The sequence below is a fragment of the Corvus brachyrhynchos genome, unplaced genomic scaffold, assembly GCF_000691975.1.
Source record: "Corvus brachyrhynchos isolate BGI_N302 unplaced genomic scaffold, ASM69197v1 scaffold114, whole genome shotgun sequence".
Classification (NCBI taxonomy): Eukaryota; Metazoa; Chordata; class Aves; order Passeriformes; family Corvidae; genus Corvus; species Corvus brachyrhynchos.
Genome location: NW_008238337.1, coordinates 7,307,373 through 7,319,424, shown reverse-complemented (window position 1 = coordinate 7,319,424; position 12,052 = coordinate 7,307,373). Strand labels below are relative to the sequence as shown.

Below are 12,052 nucleotides of genomic sequence, written 5' to 3'. Positions count from 1 at the left end.
GCGATCTTGTAATGGACCCCCCCTCTTTTTTTTTTTTTCTTTTTTTTCTTTTTTTTTTTTTTAATTGAAGATGGTCAAAAGAATCCAAGTTACAGGGACCTTCCTCACCTGAGAGGCACAGAGTTTGGTAAGTAGATATTTTTGAAAATTCTCTTAAGAACACCCCCAGCTTCAGCCTGGTGATGCAACACTGATATGTTCCTCTTTTTTCCTAGGAATGAGAATTCAAGTACCAGCAAGAAGGTAAGCTGTGTAGTGAGTTATTACAAATTTCACATCCATTCCAAAAAGATTCTTCCTAGAAATCCTTTGAATATGAAATTCAAACACTCTTTGAAGTCAGTTGTCTTGGAAAATTTTCTGGTCCTTTTTTCCCCCCAGTTCATGTAGAATGTGATAAATTATTCTTTTGTTTCCTTGGCTGAGGGGAATTCAGTGTGTATTTTTGCTTTACACTACTAGTTTGAGTGATTCATCTTGCCTTCCAAAGTGATTACATGTCCATCAATCCAACCACAGACCCTTTTTTGAAAACTCCTTGCTGCTGTTATATGTACTGAATAAATCCCAGCCAGACTATCTCAAATATATGTTTCTGTGACACAATGAAATGATTGCAGGGATTATAGCTCTCTGTAGCTGCAACTGAGAGCTATTTCAGCACCAAGCAAATAAACCAAATAACCTTCCCATTCCCCACCCCACTCACTAAAACCACTGCAAAGTGTGTATAACCTGTATTTGATCTTTTTTTGCAGCATCCAGAAGAGCCTGTGGAAGCAGCTACCTGGACCAGCCCTCTCACTGTTTTCCACCTGCAGCCTCATGAGCCTTGTCTCCAAATAGCTGCGTTTGGGCTTTCTCCTGGCACTGAGTACTCTGCACGTTATTAAACATTTTCCCATCTGGTTTTGGCTCCACAATGGATTTTTCCTGAACCCTGAAAGCAGTGAATTGTTTTGAAAGAAAATTACCTGAGTGAAGCAGAATACAATTTGAAGAGTCTTTCACATGTTAGTGCTAAATCCTGGAAGCCTCCCTTCAGAATTAGTGGTTCCTCAGATGCTTCAATGGCGAGGGCTGGCAGTGCTCTCACAGGCAGAGCAACTCTCAGGTGGCCTCCTTGGCTCTGGTTTTGCCTCAGGTTTTTTTCACTTCTCTTTCCTCAGAGTTGTCTTTCCTCCTCATCTCCTCCTCCTCTTTCACTCATGGGTGTTGCTCCTCAAGAGCAAATTCTCATAAATTTGCATCATGGTTGCTCTGGCTCCACCTTCTGCTCTTTGCATTTGAGTATTACATTTCGCTTGTTGTGGTTTATTTTTAATCAAACAATATCACTTTTGGGGGCCACAGAAGCATGTTTGACACGTTTAAGTTGTCGCTGTGAGGTTCTCCAAACAGAATTCAAACCATTCTGTTGCAATATGTACCAGAGCCTTTCTAGCAGCTGTGTTTATACAGCTTCTAGTAAAATGGGTCCCTGATTAGGATTTTTGAATAGCTCATTCACTGAAAAAATGGTGTTTTGAACTAGCTAAAGCTATTTAAAAAATTGGGATAATATATGATTAAAAGTTTTGGTTTGAAGAAATCAGTGGCAACACCCTGCCAAATTTTAGGCCCCAAACATGATCACCATTAGTATCATAAAGATTAAGTTACTGGATTTTAACTGGGCAAGTAGTGGTTTTCTTTTGCTTGTTAAAAAACTTAACTGAAAAATTTGTTTGTCACAGATTGAAAATTGTATCTTCAGTCACCCAAAACTGCTGAAGTTTGGTAAATTAGATAAAACTGAGGACAGGTTCTTTTTTGGTATTGTCAAGCAACAGCAACTTGAGGGCAACTTAATCTAGAATAGAAACTGAATGTTAGGCAGTTCTGGGGTTGTTCCACAGTCATCAAGACAAGCTGTTTGAGAAACAAAACCCCATCCTCAGCTGAGTGACACTGACACACACCACAGACTCTGTGTTTTGGGCTGGTGCATCTTCAGGAGCCTCTCTGCTCCTGCCATGCCAGGCAACCTCCTCAGGAGGCCGGAGGGGCAATAGTTGGTTTGCCAGCAGCAGTGCCTTCTGCAGGGAACCCTGCAGGCTCTTCTTCCTGCTGGTGAGGCTGGGGGGAAAAGGTTCCTCATCTTTGCTGTTTCCAGAATTCTGCAGGTTTGGTTACTTGCATTCGTGCTGCAGATACTGGCACTGTACACAACCACTAAGTGCACATTAAGGCAGGGAAACACAAATGCTGCTTCTGCTCCATTAAGCTGGAACTAAGGATTAAAGGACCAAAAGCTACTTCGACTGACAAACTCCATATTTAAATGTTTTTTAAATCGTAAACTAAGAGTAAAGATTTGTAAGTTTGTGTCATGATCCATAAATCTAGATCTCGTCGTTTGCCTCTAGACAAATGGCTTGTAGAGGAATTTGTAGTGGTTTGGATAAGTCTAGGTTTCAGCAGTCAGCCCTCTTAAGTCAGACATGTATGAAACATCTGTGATTGTTTGAGGAATTTGGCAGACAATCTTGTACTTAAATCACATTTTCCCCTTTGAAAGTTGGAAATGTCCATGTATAAATTAGACACAAAAGCCACATAACTCTGCACTTGTGAATTAGACAAGGTATCAACCTGCTGTTACCTTGCAAATCCTACTGCAAGGTAAGAGCGAGTTGATACCTTGCTATAGTAAAAGAGAGCAGCTTAAAGTTCTTTAAAACTGTGTACCTTTTTTGTGCCCCAGAATAAAGTCTAATAGCTTTAGGGGGAGTTGTTGCTAAATGGCAGACTACTTTAGTGTTCAGAATTTATCAGTTAGCCAAAAGACTTAAGACTGAAATCAAAAGGTTCTTTGAGTAAAATTATACGAACCCTCCTTTCCAGGCAGAATTGCTGAGTTACGTGCGTAGTTGTCACATGCTGGGCCCCTGAGTACATTCACCATGCAGTTGTGCAGAGTCTGTCTAGAATTATTTCATCCTGTAATGAGACCATGTGAATTCAAAGCATATTAAACTTAATCCTAGTTTTCAGGATTATACCCTGTAAATTTAAAATTGCAGAGTATAAAAAATGCATAATGTTCCTGACTGCTTATTATAAAAATGGGGCCCTGCTTATTGTGAACCAGTTTTGGTTCTGCCACTGAAAGCAGAATTTGGTAAAGGGACTTCAGTGGGAGATTCAAGCTGATGTCTGGTGACCTTTGTCAAGCAGAACAAATGATTGCTATGTTTGCTGGAATTGTGTTAGCGTGGATGCTTCTGGTACAGCCTGAGCAAACGAAGTTTGAAAGTCTGGCTGTCTATCAGCAAACTTTACCTTTAGATTGAGTCTACAAATGCTGCAGCATGGACCCTCCAGGCAGGAATTGAGGCTCTGCTTTATTTGATGCCAGGTCCTTTAATAGTTTCAGAAAGTGATTTTGCTTGTAATAGAAAAGCATGATAAAAACAGACATAATCCTGAATAATGTGTTAAAACCAATTCCTGTGTGTCAGATTCCTGCATAGCATGTCCTTTGGTACACACAGGAATTGTCTGAACAACCTGAGGAAGAGGCAGTCACACACATACAAGCTGCAAATCTGTGTATTCCAGCTCTGGAATGACAAAGCAGAGCTATCAACTATTTAAGCTAAACCCAGCTCACAGTGGACACAGAGCCAAAACTAGGCAAGAAAACTCTTCCCAAAAAAGAGAAGCCAAAATTTGCAACTAGTCATTATCTTTCGTATGAATAACCTGTGAGAGCTAAAGGCTGCATGGTTCTGACTTGACCACTGAAATGCTGTAAATTTACTGTGGAAGTACCCTTGGTAGCTTTGAGCTTGAGGACGTGCAAGATTTCTTAGCAGCATTCAGTGACCTGTCTTGTGTGATGCCAAGCCTTTCCATGTTCAGCTCCCTGCTTCCTTCTAAGGACAAGCTTAGTTGGTTGCCAGTAGTCCTTCTGAGGCAGAGATTTTTACTGTGCCTGATAGAGCAGCACCATACTAGAGGGAATGAAGGTGGAAGAATTGTCTTCCCCAAAGCCATTGCTGGAACAAAAATTACCCACACTGGTTCCAGTATGTCACTGCTGTGGAAAACACTGCTGTGTTTTCTTGCAGCACTTTCTGCCACCTCCTTTACTCTTGCTTTCCTTCCTGTCTTCTGTACTTTTGCCTTGCTGCTCTCTCCTCTACATCCAGTATCTCCCTCTGTTTTCACTTACTGTTCCTTTACACGCTTAATCCAAGGCAGTCAGTTCTAACTGGGGTTTTTTGCCTTATTCCCTGGGAAGCGTCTGTATTCTTTCTGTTCCCTTCCGAGGGCTTTTTTTTATGCCAGCACTGGTGCATCTCAGCCAGCTACAAGCTTCCCTCTCCTCCAGCCGAGCAAGAAGTTGATAGCAGCAGACTGGATGCCTGACTAGACTCAGCGGAGCATCTCCCCTTTGGATATTCTTGGTAGCTGCTGCCACGCTCCCCAAAGCATAGCCCAGTTCTCTCTCTGTGGTGAGGGTGGCAGGGAGGGTTGGCATAGAAAGTGCAAAACAACCTGGCATCTTCCACAACTCTATTTTATTACCCCTTGAAGAATATAGGTTTCCTTTTCAGGAAGACTAACCTGTTTGGAAGATGTTCTTGACATCTGAGGGGTAATGCAATGTAGTATTTCTCTTGCCAGCCTATCTGAACCATTTCAGGAGGTCGTGGTGGGTTAGAGCTGATTGGCAGCTGTCAGTCACTGGCTGTACATCGTCAGTGTTTTTCTTGGGCAGGCTGAATTGCCTGATACAGCTCTCTGGAATGTAGCAGGAGGCAGTGCAGCATTTTCATGTAATTGCTTGTGGAGATAGCTGCAGGATTGTGGTGTCAGAAAATATTGCTAAATCTCCGGGGATTTCTTGGCATTTTGTTGCCACAATAAAGTCATAGTTGTCACAGTGACTTAGTACAGCCACCAATATATGTACACTTACTTATGCAGCCTGAAAATGTAGTGCAATAATAAAATATTCTATTTACATTTCTGCGACTTGCATTCATTTGAGTCTTTAAATGCTACTTTTGTCATTTGCTGTTTTGTCTAAATGCATATTTCTTATACATGAAATTTATAAAGATGTTAAGAAGAGTTGCCAGTCAAGTCACATTTTGCAACCAGTCTTAAACGTGATCCTACTTGTGGGTTTGTGTCTCTGCTGTTTTTATTACCTACACATTTCAGTTTTGGAAATCCATATTTATAAGGAATTTGTTCTACAGTAGAATTGCCATGGCATTGTTAATACCAAGAAGACAAGTGGCCTGAAAATGAAGTGTTGAGCAAACACAAGCAGTTTCCACTTGAGTTTTTTTTTTACTGTCCTGAAGGCCAGCCAGTCCATGTTGTGGAGCATTTGCAAAGTAAGATTAATGCAGTGCAGAGCTGCTGCTGAGTTACAGGAAGGCAGTCAGTTGAGACCAAAACATGAGGTTCCTGTGTCTCCAACTCTCCCCTAGCCAGTCAAAAGTTTGCTTGCTTTGAGAATGTAAAGGTGTCTGTTTTTCTGTGTGTCACAGTTGAAACCTCCATGTTCAGGTTTATGTTCACTACATGCAAAATATTAGCCTGCAGCAGGTGTGGATTTTTCCAGTAGAAATTATCTTAGTTGCACAAGTGTGAAAAATACTTGCTCTGTATAGTGTTTTTGAAGATCCTTTTCTCACATTGTATTTGTGTCTGTTCCTCTTGTCTCCAGTGAGATGTCTCAGTTACAGCATTATGGTTAAGTCAGAAGAGCATCCACCCTGTGAGCAACATGAAGAATGCTCCAATTACCTGTGTCTGTGGGACTAAACCATGAACATCCCTGCCAGGTTGCTCAGTCATTCTAGCCCAAGCAGGACTGCTTACATAAGTAAAAAAGTTCAGTGTGATCTTGCAATGCTGCTTAACAAAGTGGTCATGGTAGAGTGTTAATGGAGGAGCTTTCCTCATGCTTATCTGTGCTTTTACTCCTTCCATTTGTCATTGCCTTGGTGCCTCTCACTTCTGGGTTTTTCTTTAGGAGGAGTTTTATGTCTCTGTTAGGATACATTTGTGAATTCACTGCTTTTTCTCCCAGAAGTTAAACTGGAGAGAGATTTTTAGTGTATCTTACAGAACAGATGTGAAATCCAAGCTAATCAAACTAATCTGATAAAATAGGTTTTAGAATTAATCTGACATCAATCTGCTGCTCTGTGAAAAGCACACATCAGCAGTACTTATTGTCTATAGCCACAAGAGAGGGGGAAAAAAAGCCCACATGCATTCAGCTACTGCAGCAGCAAAGAATTTCCTTAGAACAGTAGACATGATAATCATGGTGCAGTGTGTTAGCCTAAACTTGCTAATAAAGGTTTGTGCTCAGACCCAGCCTCTCTCAGAAAGGAGAGAATGAGCTGAAAATCATCCCTGGAAACCTGGCAGATTTGTGAGTAGGGTGAAGAGGAGATAAAATATGATTTTCAGGCTGTAATGAAAGATCGCTTTGGAGGATGTGTGCATGTGCAAGGAGCCCGAGGGAGGAAGTGGAAGATGGGAAATTCTGCGTCTTTGAACACTGACAAATCACCTGGCTGTGCTTAATGATCTGACAGCATCTTCTCACCAGCTGCATCAACATTTGGGCTATTCATCACCTTTATAGATTCATAGCATTAGGTAGCACAACTTTTCTACTGACACATGATTTTTTCTGCCTGGTGAGCTGAATAAAAGCTTCTTACAGTTCCTTCAGTAGGGGAAGCACACAGGCAGGTTGTACTCCATGTCAGATTATGGGATTTATGTCTCAGAACCATTTTTGTCTGCCACGACCATTTGAAGTTTGACACACTGATTCCAGAAAGTGATATTTTGCTATTCATCATCAAAGATTTGGTCAAAAGTTTCTTCTGATTGAATTATTTATGTCTTCATAAACTTGCCTCTCAGTAACACTTTCCAGTGTCCCCTGTGATGAGTAAAGGAATGGCTGAAGATCATAAAAAAAACCAAATTGAGAGGTTTTCATAGAAATAGTATTTGTTTCAGGAAGCAGTGGTATCTTTACCATTTATTACTGGGAAGCAACTCTGTCATCACATTTGTTGGGAGACAGATGTGTACTGCTGGATGGAACTGGTTTTTAGAAAGCTGGATTATAAGAAGTGACATTCATCACTGATCCACTGAAGGGCCTTGGTGCTGCCAGGACTAATGGGTACACTGTAACATCAGCAACCGTATTGAAATAAAAAGTGAGAGGTCGTACAGTGTTTGGGGGTTGGATTTAATCACAGTTTAAATGCTTTTGTGTGAAGGTGGTGTTGATGGTTTTAGTAGTGGTGTTAATTGGTCACTCACGTGATTTGACGTAGATAGAAACATAGATCATAGAATTTGGGAAGATCTTTCAGCTCATTGAGTCCAGCTGTTAACCCAGCACTGCCAAGTCACCACTAAACCATGTCCCTGAGTGCCACATCTATGCTTTTAAAAGCCTCTAGGGATGCTGACTCAGCCACTGTCCTGGGCAGCCTGTTCCAAAGTTTGACAACCCTTTCCATGAAGAAATGTTTTCTAATAGCCAACCTAAACCTCCCCTGGTGCAACTTGAGGGCATTTCCTCTTCTTGAGGATCTCCTCTCAGCCTCCTTTCCTCCTGAGGCTAAACAACTCAAATTCCCTCAGCCACTCCTCATAGGACTTGAGCTCTAGACCCTTCACCAGCTTCATTGCCCTGCTTTGGATTAGCTTTTGGACCAGGAAGGACTGTCCAGTGCTTGTGCTGTTCAACTTTAAGAGAATATTAATGTATAAAGTGATGAGATTTTATGGTTAACTGAAGAATGTGTGGAAATAGGGAGAGCAGGACTGGAAGGGGATTGGGTTCCATTTACAAATAACAGACCCAGCCCCTGCTGTTTATAGTATGAAGTTTCTGTCCTATTCCTCTAGCACAGCAATGGTGAGAAGCCACTCAGAAGTATGTTCTGATTTGACTGTGCTTATGAGCTCTTTTTATTTCATTAAGTAAGTATATATGCATTTCTGAATTTCCCTGAGACCTACTAAGCAGTGTTTAAATTAAACTTTAGCATTTGTCAGAATAAAAATGAACATTGTATAACTGATGACAAAAACTACAATTTACGCATAACTAGCACAGTACCTTATGCAAATATGCATAGTTGAAAAGGAATTAATCCCTTTCCAAAGGGCCAGCACAAATCTTTCAATTGCACATAAGCCTGCTTTTGAGGGAGCAGGTGCTTAGCAAGCCCTGAGGATTCAGATTTCCAAACTGTACACTGCATTGACACATACAACTACCTTAAAAACAAATTTCCAAACTCTTATTCTCTTACAAATTTGCTATAAATTCTGTATTTTGTGATTTTAGATGTGACTTATATGGCATGCAGAAATTCTGCAAGAGCAGGATCATATAATCTCATTCTGGAACTGGGCAATACCATCTTTAAGTGTGGGTAGAACAAAGCTGTAATTGAGGATTGGCCAGGTCCTTTTGCCAAGCTGCTCATTTTGATCATTCATAGCAAGACACCCTTATTTTGTAAAAATCCTTTTGTTGGTGAAGACAGCAGACAGGTTCTGTTCTGTCCTCGAAGAAGGTGGCTTGGTGCCAGTGTCAGCAGCCAGCAATCCAAAGTGTTTTGTTTAATCACAAGATTAATTTTTCCTTTTATTGGCTTTTCCTTTCAATATCACCAAGCATGACATGTTGTAAAACAGAAACACTGGTTGAACAAGGGTTGGCGAGCATCTCTAAGCCCCCTGGCTATGTTCGTAGCAAAGTGAACATTTGGCTTGATGTGCAGCCAGTAGAGACTCCCAGGAAACCAAACTGGGAAAACACTCTTGTCAATGCATGGGCCATGTGCCTGGTGAAGAAGGAGGGAAGGGGAAGCAAGATGCACCTGGGTATAAGAGCTATACTGGGGCTCACGTGCTTTTCCTCCTTTAACATTTCAAGCATCTGCAGTTTCAGGAGCATGTCAGACACCTGAGTTTTTGTGCTGTAGATTCAGTCCATGGATGGTCTGTGGTTACATTAGAATGTATTTATTTTAGCCTTAGTGTGGCCATATGCAAGTTAGCTTTTAGAAGGAAATGGCAGAGGATCCAAATCAAGTTAAAGATTTGTACTCATCCCACTGAACACAAGGACTTGTGCCTTGCATTGAATCATACAGAAAAAAAAATACTTTTTTTTTCAGAAGGATGGTGTTAAATTCAAAACTTCTTTATTCTCAGAGTTTTCAGCAGTGAGCATCCCCGATGTTCTGAGCCATCATGCAGAAATCTGGTCGTGGGTGGGAATGCTTATGGTGGAGAGGCTCTGTCTGTCTGCTCCTGTATCTGCAAACAACCATGTTCAGTCATCTTCATTCCAGGGACTCCGGTGCTCTTGGAATGGAAAGTTTAGTAGAGTTTGGTGTGAGTGCAAGAATGGATAACTGCCTGGCAAAGAGTTGTGAGCTTCCAGAACCTTGCATTTTGAGGGTTATTAAGTATTTTAAAACTTCTATACTCCTGTCCAGATGATAGAACTTTACTGAGTTTAGAGGAAGGTAAGTGTACTTTCAGGGTAGTGTCCCTTTCGATTAAGGTTTCTGGGTTGATTTGACTTGTTGTGCCAATATCTTCAGCATCATAGCATGGATTTGCATGTACTTTTTTCAGCCAAAGTTGATTTATTAGCTTTTCACAATCAATAGGTAGGGCAAACAATAATGTTAATCTACTGTATGAATAATACAGCTGCTAAAAGATCAGGGACCACTTCATGGTACAGTCAGATGCTGCTGGTAATTTGTCAAGGTCAGGCTCCCCTGAAAACAAAGGTTAAAGATTGCTGCCCTGACCTGTGGTTGTTCTGAGTTCCCATGCTACAGGAGCTGCTCCTGTCAATTCCTTCTTCTGCTAGAGATCCTTCTGTAATGAAACTGTTCTGTGCTTGATAATCTTGTGAAAAGATTTCAATAACTTTAAAGTAAAAATCCACAAATGTCACTTTTTCAAACAGACACCATGTGGCAGCTCTCAAGGAAGCAGTGTATTTTTTGTTTCAAGGATTAAACTTCTAAGCCCCAATTTCTACCCTTTTGCCTTCTCTCTCAAGGAGCTGAGACTTGAGGGTGGGGGGATTATGTATGGTTATCCATTTATGTAAATATGAAGCATTGACTGGAAATTGCAGGAGGAGACAGCCACCAAACAGCTGTCTTTGCAAATTTAATATTTATTGCAGAGTTGAACAAAATGCCTTATTGTTTAGAGCATTATTTGCCTTGGGCATTGGCTTAGACAGACGCGTTGGCTGAAAAGAATTTCCTAACTCCCTTTTCCACACAACAGAAGATTAAGTAGATAATAGCAACAATTGGCTGTTTTGATCTGGCCTTGACATATGTTCCAAGCATCTACTTCATGATTCAACTAGATTATTTTTCTCTTTCATGGCTGCAGCATTTTACTCCTACTTTACCATTGCTGCCACTTACAAGCCATCAGGGACTTCTTTCTGAGCCTTCTTTCTGGTCAGAAGTAAACAATTGTAGAAGTTTCTTGCTGCATAGTATGTAAATTCTTTATGCACAGGGAGTATTCCTGACACATTATTAGTATGCAGAGTTTTTCAGAGTTAAGAGAAAGCTCCACTGAAGGAAACAAGTTCAAATCAAAAGTTAGAGGAATTGCATGAGGAAGCTTTAGTATCCTTGGTAGTCAAAAGCCCAAAAGAGTTGTGATGCTACATGGTGATGGTAATGAACGTCAGAGACAGCTAACTGCAGAATATTTCTGTGCAGAGCTTTCCCCTGAAGTTTCTCTGGCTGTCCTCATGCACCATCTCACCGTCTGCTAGGAAGAGGCTTCTGATGAGCAATATAAGTGGGTCACATAAGTTTCCTGCATCTTGCCAGGCCCCCAGGCAGCTGTAATCAAACCTTTTTCAAAATGCTTACTTGGTTTCTGGACAGAATTTATCAGCTGGCATGGAACAGTGGTTTAACTAGTTCACTCCTTGATGCAAATGCATGTTTTAGGGAAAGCTGTAGAAGTCCTGCTTTCCTTTCCGTGTGCTGCTCTGTAGACAGGGCCAGCTGGTGCAGCAAGATGTTGGTGACAGTGCTGCTGCCCTTCTTCTCTAGAAGGGAAGGATTTGAGGCTTCTGTCTGTCCTTTTGACCAGGGTCAAGGCTGGCTCCAGCTGTTGTTGCTCAGTTCCAGCTGTGCTGGCAGGTAGTTTTTTGGTTCCTGTACTTGTACTACAGTCCTGTTCCTGTCAGATCTTTGATCAGAAGGAAGGGATGCACTTATACCCGGGGAAAATTGTCTTCCTGCATACTTAGGTAGACGTGTTAGTCTCTTAGTCTGTTTTATATTATCAATGAATTGCAAAGTCCGCATTATAATTGGCTTATATATGAATATGGAGTGGACCTGGAGCCTGACACAGTGGAGTTGCAGCAAGTGGTTACCAAAGCTTTGAGGGGCCAGAGTTTTCAGCCACATTGAGATCGGGTATCTAAACAAGTATCTGAAAGTTGAAGTGTCCTTGACCCATTTTCCTCGACCCATTTTCCTCTAACATATCTGTAGTGGTGGGAGATGAGGGAGCACTTAATGGTTATAATACCCACAGCACTGTGTTTCTTTATGCTTATTTAGTTGGTGTGTGTCAGTCTCTGAGCAGTCTGCACACACTGCAGGCACGACCACTGTCCCTGTTTCAAACAGGGGTATTTCAACACCGAGCACTCAGTGACCAAGAGTTAAGGTCAAATTTGCAGAATTTGCCTCAGTGTGGAAGATGCTGAGCAGCGAACTGGTAGAGTTACTTCAGTTATTGAAATTAAAATACTTAAGCAAACTGACTAAATAGGCTTCTGCATCTGCATTGCAGATTTGCACTGACCTGGTAGATTGATATGAGGCTTGGCTGTGCTAATACAATTTTTCTACCAGACTGCAGTTAATTACCCAATACCGGCTGGCAGCATCCACTTTTGGGGGGGGATCCACCCTGC

The 12,052-nt window shown here is 41.4% G+C and overlaps 1 protein-coding gene and 1 long non-coding RNA gene across 2 annotated transcripts in view; both read left to right on the top strand.

Annotated features, from left to right (window-relative positions):
- ZDHHC8 (zinc finger DHHC-type containing 8) overlaps positions 1-12,052 on the top strand; it is a 111,077-nt gene that overhangs the window by 58,929 nt on the left and 40,096 nt on the right. The gene's annotated exons all lie outside the window — the stretch shown is intronic.
- Positions 23-909, top strand: LOC108446876. The gene is made up of 3 exons (XR_001862218.1): positions 23-127; positions 216-243; positions 759-909. It is a non-coding gene; the product is annotated as an uncharacterized LOC108446876 (long non-coding RNA).